The sequence below is a fragment of the Microcebus murinus genome, chromosome 15, assembly GCF_040939455.1.
Source record: "Microcebus murinus isolate Inina chromosome 15, M.murinus_Inina_mat1.0, whole genome shotgun sequence".
Taxonomy (NCBI): domain Eukaryota; kingdom Metazoa; phylum Chordata; class Mammalia; order Primates; family Cheirogaleidae; genus Microcebus; species Microcebus murinus.
Window position 1 is genome coordinate 55,603,494 of NC_134118.1, and position 10,805 is coordinate 55,614,298.

The 10,805-nt window shown below is 41.2% G+C and overlaps 1 pseudogene; it reads left to right on the top strand.

The window, feature by feature from the left end:
* The first annotated feature begins 3,391 nt into the window (after nucleotides 1–3,391).
* LOC105885815 (ubiquitin-conjugating enzyme E2 variant 1-like) lies at nucleotides 3,392–10,391 on the top strand (annotated as a pseudogene).
* The last annotated feature ends 414 nt before the right edge of the window (nucleotides 10,392–10,805 follow it).

The window sequence follows — 10,805 nt, forward strand, 5'->3', positions numbered from 1 at the left end:
TTTTGGAAAGAGCCCATCCTAAGGGAAGAAGAAGTCAGCCAGATGAGCTGACCCAAGCACAACCTCAGTCATCAGAGGCATAGGATTCTTTTATGTTTGTCTTGGTACCTGTTTCAGAGATATGTTCCTGGATGCAGAGTAAAAATGGAAAGGGCTGTTTTCACTAAGACATTATTTAGGATGTGCATGTCTAAGGTAGGATTGAGTAGGTTGCATCAGATGAGATATAAAGGGGAAGAAACACATTCTCCTTAAATTAGCTTCAAATGGAGTGTGAGTCCTGTCTCTCCTTGGTTTTAGCAGGTGAGGTGGCAGGTGGTAGAGACACTGTGGCATAGTGGATGGGCAATCACATGCAGAGGTGTTAGTGGGAGTGGCAAGTTCAGTAGGGGCACTAAGTATGAGTCCAGGTGACAGACAAGCAAGGCTGCAGTGCCCAGAGGATGTCGACTGGTTTAAGGACACTGGATGCAAAGAATCCAATGCCTCAAACATTAGAATCAATAAAGATATTCAGCTGTAAGAGATAACAAAGGTAAAAAGAATGGAAAATTTATTAGCAAGTGATAAAAGCATATATAATTAGAGCTAAGAGTATGAGAGAAGAACAGGATTATTAAGCAATAATAAAACATCCTATATTGAGATTTTATAGAGTATCAATAGGAAAGAAGTGAGAATGATTTTGGGATTAAGAATGAAGAAAGACAGTTGATCATGCACTAGAAGACAATGATTATAGTTTTTATAAGATATATTTTAAGAAAGAACATTGCACTGAAACAGAGGAAAGGGCATCAGAGGACAAGAAATTTCTAAGGATCAGGCACTGTGCTAGAAGCTTGATATATATGATTTCATGCAATGCTCTTATCAAACTATTTGCCTTAAGCACAGCTACTAAATATCAATGCTGAATTTGAACCCAAGTTGTTCTGACTCCGAAGGCAATGTTTCCCTCTTCTTCCCTTGCAGGAAGAATCAGGACTTATGCTGAAATTTCGGTCAAAGACTAAAGATAAAAGTGATCTAACATCAGGTGTCTTAGTTCAAGAAATGAGCAGCAAAATCATGTTGTTGAACAGGGGAAATGAGTGTGGCTCTGATGTTCTCATTTCTGAGTTCAGAAAGACTTTTGACGTTTGTCTAAACAATATTTTGGCTGCTTTTTTTCATTGACATATGGAAAAAGGTGAAATAACCAGTAAAATGAAGCCAGGAGTCTTAACCAAATATATTTTTAAATGGGAAAGAGGGATAGGATTAGAAGCTAGAGGACGATAGCATCACCAAACATGCATTGCCTGATTTCTCTAGACATCTGGTTTTAAAGACCACTGGGGAGAGTAGGGCACAGGAAACCTCAGGGAGGAATGCACAGATATATGTTCTGTGAGCTATGTAGTAACAGAAAGGGGCTATGAGTCAGGAAAGCTATGAGTCAGGAAAGAATATACTGGGACAATGAGACACAGTAACACTATATATCCAAATGTGCAAGAGCAAGTGACTTGGGAGGAAAATATATAAATTGTTATTGTAAAGAATCTATTTCTTTAAAGGTAGAAAAGGAAGAATAAAGAACTATGATTTATGTACAGCAAAATTACCAAAAAAGTTAAAACTGATATAGAGAAAACAATAATAAACAGAAATGATTTATATTTATATGACACACAGAGTCTGTATCACATTTTCACTTTTAACACTTTATGGTTTTCTAGGCTCACAACATCTCACCCCATGAAGGTTGGCTTGATAAGTGTTTCTACCTCTGAAAGTAGTTAAGTGACTTAAGGCAATGTTTCACATTGGTTGGTAACCTGAACTGTCTGATACTGAGGAATAGTCCTGCTACTTCTAGCCTTATAACCTTGGGCAACATATTTTACCTCTCTGTGTCTTGGTTTTCTGAACTGTGAAGTGGAGATAATAATATAATTTACCTGATAGCTTTGTGAGGATTAAATTTTATTTAATTATTAAGAGCTCAGTCAATGTTAGCTTTTGTTATCCAAAGCTACACTGCTCATTAGTGTCACAGCTCCAAGTTTTCTGCCTCCAAATACAATGCCCTTTCATGGACACCTTTTCACTTCTTCTCTAAAATGAGTTAGATTCTAGGCCTCTGGCCCAAAGTTGAGGCCTTGAAAGTGAGGTCCAAAATGTGAGAGGACAGTCTCCAAAGAATTGGTGCAAAGATGAAGCATGATCCAACTTCCAAGCAGTTGATCCAAGTTGGCAAGAAACAGTCCAAAAACATAAGGCCCAGTGGGGCAGACAGAGAGTAGGAATCAGCTCTAAAATGTGTGCTCTGTTCGAAGATCAAGTAGGATAGCAATAGTAGGTTTGTGAAGTGAGACTAGTAGAAATCCCCAAGGCAGTGGCGTAGATATTTTATTATTGTTACTTTTTGGCAGTGCAGATCCAATTGTAAATGTTTATGGAATAATGATCTACTTGGCTTCTACCTCTGGCAGCTGGGACCACTTAACACTTACCTGAAGGTCCAACCTTATCTCAGATTTCTGTACCAATTTTTGCCCTTGCCACGGAGATTCTATGAGTCCAGTAACTAGTCATCTAGTATCAAGTTATCACTGAGGTGGACACAATCTGATACTGTGCCTTGTTTTCCTAAACAAAGCCCTTCAATATATTAGTTACTTGAGATTTAATAAATTTCCTTGAGAGTGGTTAGAGTGGATGTGAAACCTGAACTCTGGTTACTGAAGCTGTGCACCCACAGCCTAAAGCTGTGTCTCTCTGAAATGTAACTCTGCACATCTTCTGTCCTGGGATTCTGTCTGTTGCCTGCTGTTCAGCCCACTCCATTGCCAGGATTGTCCCCTCTGGCCTATTCATCGGAACAATATGGTTATGCTGGCCTACTCCTTTTGAATTATTTGGTATCTTTGACCTGGCCTTTTTACTGAGACTCATCCTATTGAAGATTAAACATTTCCATTTCTTTACTTATACAATGTTTTAATTGTAAACAAATTTTGCATAAACATTTCTGTATGTCTGGTCCAGCGCTTTATACCCATTTGCTTATTTAATTTTTTCAACAAACTGTGATACAGGTACTAGATGGTTAGGCTCAGTTTTCAAATGAATAAAACTAAGGCTCGGTGAAGTTATGAAATTTTCCAAGGTCACACAGCTGATAAGAGAGAAATTTGAGATTAGAAACTAGTAACTCCAAAACTTGAGTTCTTAAACATTATGCTATATGTCAATGATATAAGGAATAATAAAAGAAAGAACATGTGGAACAATTTGGAGAAAGTTGCTCTGTAAAGACAACTGTAAGGACTGTTATTATTTTCATTAAAACTAGTTTTTCTGCTGGCCTTCAAGCACGGCCTTTGAGCAACAGTGACGCAAGATGGCAGCCACCACAGGCTCAGGAGTAAAAGTCCTTCGCAATTTCTGACTGTTGGAAGAACTTGAAGAAGGCCAGAAAGGAGTAGGAGATGGCACAGTTATCTGGGGTTTAGAAGATGATGAAGACATGTGATGACACAAGATGGACAAGGATGATAATTGGGCCTCCAAGAACAATTTATGAAAACCGAATATACAGCCTTAAAATAGAATGTGGACCTAAATACCCAGAAGCACCCCCCTTTGTAAGATTTGTGACAGAAATTAATATGAATGGCGTTAATAGTTCTAATGGAGTGGTGGATCCAAGAGCCATATCAGTGCTAGCAAAATGGCAGAATTCATATAGCATCAAAGTTGTCTTGCAAGAGCTTGGGCACCTAATGATGTCTAAAGAAAATATGGAGGGGCGGAGCAAGATGGCGGACGAATAACACCGCCAGACAGAGGGTCTCTGCAGAAAAGACCCATTCTAGCAGAAACTAGAGGAAAGAAGCAAGAAGACGAGCATACAGCAGACAAGGGCCGGAAGGAGGGGTACCTGAGACCCCGGGAGACTCCACGGGAGGAGGCTGCGGAGGAGAACTGGAGGCTGAGACCACCGGAGCAGCCCGGAGACCAGCGGCAAGGGTAGGTGGATCTGCTGTTTCCCCTCCCCTGCATTCGGGACTGCTGGTGGGCTCCCCAGTGGGTGGAGAGACCTGCGGACATCAGCCCAGAGACTGCCGCCGCCTGCCAATGGTGAGCCTGTAGCAGACGTGGCACCAGGTTCCCAACTTCCTCCGGGCACCTCCGTGTGCACGGAGAGCCGCGCGGCAGGCGCCATATTGCCTCCTCCTCCCCTCCGCCGACCCTACACGCGGCTGCCCAGAGAGACAATACAGCCACCAGCCGGAGGCACCTCCAGGGAACGGGACCTTCCCGTTTGGGACCCCGCCCGCCCTCCCAGGTGCTGCTGGCACCGTGTTCCCAGGAAAACGGTGCTGACTCAGAGGCTGAGAGACATAGACCCAGCTTGGGCTCCCTGTGGGTGAATTAGGACCGGAAACCCTCTCCCTGGTGGGAATACAGTTTGAACTCTGGGACCCAGAGGTCAGACCTGCAGACCAGATCCCCTGCACCGAGGGCTAGCATTGCCCGGGGCACAGAAGGATTATACGTGAACAGCCTACTGAGGTCTGTGTGCCTCCAGGGGCGGATCGGGCGGAACGGCGTCCCAGGAGGAGGCTGTGCGCCCAACCCAGGTGGCGTTCCTGTGCAGGGAACCTCCCCGCCGGCATCACAGTCCGGGGAGGCCTGGTGGCTTGTGGTCTGGCCTGCTGGCAGAGGCTCAGGAGTAGCTGCGGAGTTGGGGAGGGTGGAAAGAAGCGAGGCCTGCTGCAGACTGTGGGTCTCAGACAGCCCCACCCCCACACCCAGACTTTCTGGCTGAGCAGGACCATTCCAGCCCCGCCCTGACAGCAGAGAACAGAACTTTGACCCCTGCTAACGGCCTGAGGGCAGGCTTACCCAACCCAGCTCCGCCCAGAACGAGAGCTGATAACAGGACTCAAAATCAACACCATAGCCTGTTCCTCCAAGCAAACGCCACCTACTGACAGGGACAGCATCTTGCACAGCCTTGCCACGGCACCCACTGACTCAATATACAGGGAGTGGTCCAATTTCACCCACAGGCACCACCTAACGCCTCAGAAACTAAACAAGGTGTGTGAATACCCAAACAATAACCTAAGGAAAGAAACAACAACTGATCGACATGGGAAGAAATCAGCGAAAGAACTCAGGAAATATGAAGAACCAAACGGAAAACACATCCCCAAGGAGGAGCACCAGCCCCCTAGAAACGGACACCGACCAAAATCAGGCAACCAATATGACAGAAAAGGAATTTCGTATGTGGATCATAAGAACACTCACCCAGCTGCAACAACAACTCAATAACCAACACCAAGAAAACACAAAAAACCTCCAAGAAATGGAACAAAGGTTCAACAAAGAGATTGACACAGTGAAGAAAACTTTAACCGAAGTCCTGGAGATGAAGAATCAACTCAGAGAACTACAAAATACTGTGGAAAGTCTCAAGAACAGGGTAGATCAAGCAGAAGAAAGAATCTCAGAGCTTGAAGATAACACCTTCCAATTAAATAAATCAGTCACAGAAATAGAGCAGAGAAACAAGAGAAAAGAGCAAAGTCTACAAGAGCTGTGGGATTATGTGAAAAAACCTAACGTGAGGGTCATAGGTTTAGCCGAAGGGGAGGAAGACAACACTCAAGGGCTGGACAAGCTTTTTGAAGATATAATAGAGGAAAATTTCCCAGGCCTTGCTCAAAACCTCGATATACAAGTTCAAGAAGCCCAGAGGACCCCTGGGAGATTCAATGCAAACAGGAAGACGTCACGTCATGCAGTCATCAGACTGACCAAAGTATCAACTAAAGAGGCCCTTCTAAGAGCTGTAAGACAAAAGAAGCAAGTGACATACAAGGGAAAGCCAATTCGAATAACATCAGACTTCTCTAATGAGACTTTACAAGCAAGGAGAGACTGGGGCCCCATTCTCACTCTTTTGAAACAAAACAATGCCCAGCCTAGAATATTATTCCCTGCAAAACTAAGCTTCATATATGAAGGAGAAATAAAAACATTCGCAGACAAGCAAAGGCTCAGAGAATTCACCAAGACAAGACCAGCCCTACAAGAAGTACTTAAAACAGCGTTATGCACGGAACATCATAATAATAATCCACGGATATAAAAACAACCAAAACCCAAAGATATTAAAGGCCAGATATTACAATGGCTCAAGACAGAAATCATAGCAACAACATCCAACCCAACAGAATGATCAGTAATCTACCTTACCTATCAGTTCTCTCAATAAATGTGAATGGCTTAAACTCTCCACTCAAGAGACATAGGCTGGCTGAATGGATAAGAAAATACAGGCCAAGTATATGCTGTCTTCAGGAAACACATTTAACCTGCAAGGATGCACATAGACTAAAAATAAAAGGGTGGAGATCAATATTCCAAGCAAATAGAAGCCAAAAGAAGGCTGGTGTGGCAGTTCTAATTTCAGATGATTTAGTTTTTAAACCAACAAAAGTAGTGAAAGACAAAGAGGGTCATTATATAATGGTGAAGGGCACAGTCCAATAAGAAGAGATAACAATTTTAAATATATATGCACCCAACTTAGGTGCACCCAGATTCATAAAGCAAACCTTACTGGAGCTAAGCAAATGGATTAATAGCAACTCCATAATCGCCGGGGATTTCAACACCCCACTGACGGCACGAGACAGATCCTCCAAACAGAAAATTAATAAAGAAATAATGGACTTAAACAAAACTCTAGAACAATTGGGTCTGACAGACATCTACAGAACATTCTACCCAAAATCCACTGAATATACGTTCTTCTCATCAGCTCACGGGACATACTCTAAGATTGACCATATCCTAGGACACAAAGAAAATCTCAAGAAATTAAAAAAAATAGAAATCATACCATGTACCTTCTCAGATCACAGTGGAATAAAACTAGAAATCAACCCTAACAGAAACTCACATTTCTACACAAAAACGTGGAAATTAAACAACCTCCTACTAAATGATTACTTCGTAAATGAAGAAATCAAGACGGAAATAAAAAACTTCTATGAAGAAAACGACAATGGAGAGACAAGTTATCAACTCCTCTGGGACACAGCTAAAGCAGTTCTGAGAGGAAAGTTTATCTCCATAAATGCCTATAACCAAAAGGCAAGAAGATCACAAATAGACAATCTAATGAAACGACTCAAAGAGCTGGAAAAAGAAGAACAGACCAACCCCAAACCCAGCAGAAGAAGTGAAATCAACAAGATCAAATCAGAACTAAACGAAATTGAAAACAGGAAAGCTATTCAGGAGATTAATAAAACAAAAAGTTGGTTCTTTGAAAAAATAAACAAGATTGACACGCCGTTGGCTAAGCTAACGAAAAGCAGAAAAGAGAAATCTCTAATAAGCTCCATCAGGAATAAAAAAGGAGATATCACAACTGATCCCAAAGAGATACAAGATACAATTTATGAATACTACAAAAATCTTTATGCACACAAACTGGAAAATGTGGAGGAAATGGACAAATTTCTAGAAACACACAGCCTCCCTAGGCTCAACCAGGAAGAAATAGATTCCCTGAACAGACCAATCTCAACAGCTGAAATAGAAACAGCAATTAAAAATCTCCCTAAAAAGAAAAGTCCCGGTCCAGATGGCTTCACACCTGAATTTTACCATACTTACAAAGAAGAACTAGTACCTATCTTGCAGAAACTATTCCACAACATCGAGAAGAACGGAAACCTCCCCGACACCTTTTATGAAGCGAATATTACTCTGATACCAAAACCAGGAAAGGATGCAACAAAAAAAGAAAACTACAGACCAATATCCCTAATGAATATAGATGCAAAAATTTTTAACAAAATCTTAGCTAACCGAATCCAGACACTTATCAAAAAAATAATCCACCACGACCAAGTGGGCTTCATCCCAGGGATGCAGGGATGGTTCAACATACGTAAATCTATAAATGCAATTCACCACATAAACAGAAGCAAAAACAAAGACCACATGATCCTTTCAATAGATGCAGAAAAAGCTTTTGACAAAATTCAACACCCTTTCATGATACGAACACTTAAGAAAATAGGCATAGAAGGGACATACCTAAAAATGATACAAGCCATATATGACAGACCCATAGCCAACATCATACTGAATGGGGAAAGATTGAAATCATTCCCACTTAGAACTGGAACCAGACAAGGCTGCCCACTATCTCCACTTCTGTTCAACATAGTGCTGGAAGTCTTGGCTACAGCAATCAGACAAGAAAATGGAATCAAAGGTATCCAAATAGGGGCAGAAGAGATCAAACTTTCACTGTTTGCTGATGATATGATATTGTATCTAGAAAACCCCAAGCATTCAACCAAGAAACTCCTGGAACTGATCAATGAATTTAGTAAAGTCTCAGGATACAAAATTAATACACAGAAATCAGAGGCATTCATATACGCCAACAACAATCTAATTGAGAACCAAATCAAAGACTCAATTCCCTTCACAATAGCAACAAAGAAATTAAAGTACCTAGGAATATATTTAACCAAAGAGGTAAAAGACCTCTACAGGGAGAACTATGAAACACTGAGGAAGGAAATAGCAGAGGATGTAAACAGATGGAAATCCATACCATGCTCGTGGATCGGCAGACTCAATATCATCAAAATGTCTATACTACCCAAACTGATCTACAGATTCAATGCAATACCTATTAAAATCCCATCAGCATTCTTCACAGATATAGAAAAAATAATTTTACGCTTCGTATGGAACCAAAGAAGACCCCGAATATCAAGAGCAATTCTAGGCAACAAAAACAAAATGGGAGGCATTAATATGCCAGATATCAAACTATACTACAAAGCTGTAGTAATTAAAACAATATGGTATTGGCACAAAAACAGGAATATTGACCAGTGGAACAGATGTGAGAATCCTGATATAAAACCATCCTCATATAGCCATCTCATCTTTGACAAAGCAGACAAAAACATACGCTGGGGAAAAGAATCCCTCTTCAATAAATGGTGCTGGGAAAACTGGATAGCCACCTGTAGAAGGCTAAAACAGGACCCACACCTTTCACCTCTCACAAAAATCAACTCACGCTGGATAACAGACTTAAACCTAAGATATGAAACTATTAGAACTCTAGAGGAAAAAGTTGGAAACACTCTCCTAGACATCGGCCTGGGAAAAGAGTTTATGAAGAAGTCCCCAAAGGCAATCACAGCAGCAACAAAAATAAATAAATGGGACATGATCAAACTACAAAGCTTCTGCACAGCCAAAGAAATAGTCATGAAAGTAAACAGACAGCCTACAGAATGGGAGAAAATTTTTGCATCCTATGCATCCGATAAGGGACTGATAACTAGAATATACTTAGAACTCACGAAAATTAGGAAGAAAAAATCAAATAACCCCATTAAAAAGTGGGCAAAGGACTTGAACAGAAATTTTTCTAAAGAAGACAGAAGAATGGCCAACAAACATATGAAGAAATGCTCAACATCTCTAATCATCAGGGAAATGCAAATCAAAACCACAATGAGATATCACTTAACCCCAGTGAGAATGGCCTTTATCAAAAAATCTCCAAACAATAAATGCTGGCGTGGTTGCGGAGAGAGAGGAACACTCCTACACTGCTGGTGGGACTGCAAACTAGTTCAACCTCTGTGGAAAGCAATATGGAGATACCTTAAAGCGATACAAGTGAATCTACCATTTGATCCAGCAATCCCATTGCTGGGCATCTACCCAAATGATCCAGTGACACTCTACAAAAAAGACACCTGCACTCGAATGTTTATAGCAGCACAATTCATAATTGCAAGGCTGTGGAAACAGCCCAAGTGCCCATCAATCAAAGAATGGATTAATAAAATGTGGTATATGTACACCATGGAGTACTATTCAGCTCTAAGAAACAATGGTGATATAGCACACCTTATATTTTCCTGGTTAGAGCTGGAACCCATACTACTAAGTGAAGTATCCCAAGAATGGAAAAACAAGCACCAGATATATTCTCCAGCAAACTGGTATTAACTGAGTAGCACCTAAGTAGACACATAGGTGCTACAGTAATAGGGTATTGGGCAGGTGGGAGGGGGGAGGGGGGCGGGTATATACATACATAGTGAGTGAGATGTGCACCATCTGGGGGATGGTCATGATGGAGACTCAGACTTTTGGGGGGAGGGGGGGAAATGGGCATTTATTGAAACCTTAAAATCTGTACCCCCATAATATGCCAAAATAAAAAAAAAAAAAAAAGTGCTAATAAAAAAAAAAAAAAAAAAAAAAAAAAAAAAAAAGAAAATATGAAACTCACTCAGCCACCTGAAAGACAGTGTTACAGTAATTAATCAAAAGGAAAAACCACAGGCCCTTCCCTTTATCCCCATTTAATTTAAGCAGTCTTTATTTTCCACAGTAGTAAATTTTCTAGATATGTCTTGTAGACCTCAAAGTACTGGAAAAGAAGCTCCCATTCAAAGGCAGTTTATCTTAAGATACTGCAAATGATACTAATATTTTGTCCATTTGAAATACATAAGTTGTGCTATAACAAATCATCTTGTCAAGTGTAACCACTGTCCACGTAGTTGAACTTCTGGGATCAAGAAAGTATATTTATATTGGTTCCCATCATAACTGGTGGGGCACATCTAACTCAACTGTGAAAAGACACATCACACAATCACCTTGCTGCTGATTACATGGCCTGGGGTCTCTGCCTTCTCTCCTTCCCCTTCCCCTGCCTCCGTCCCTCCCTGCAA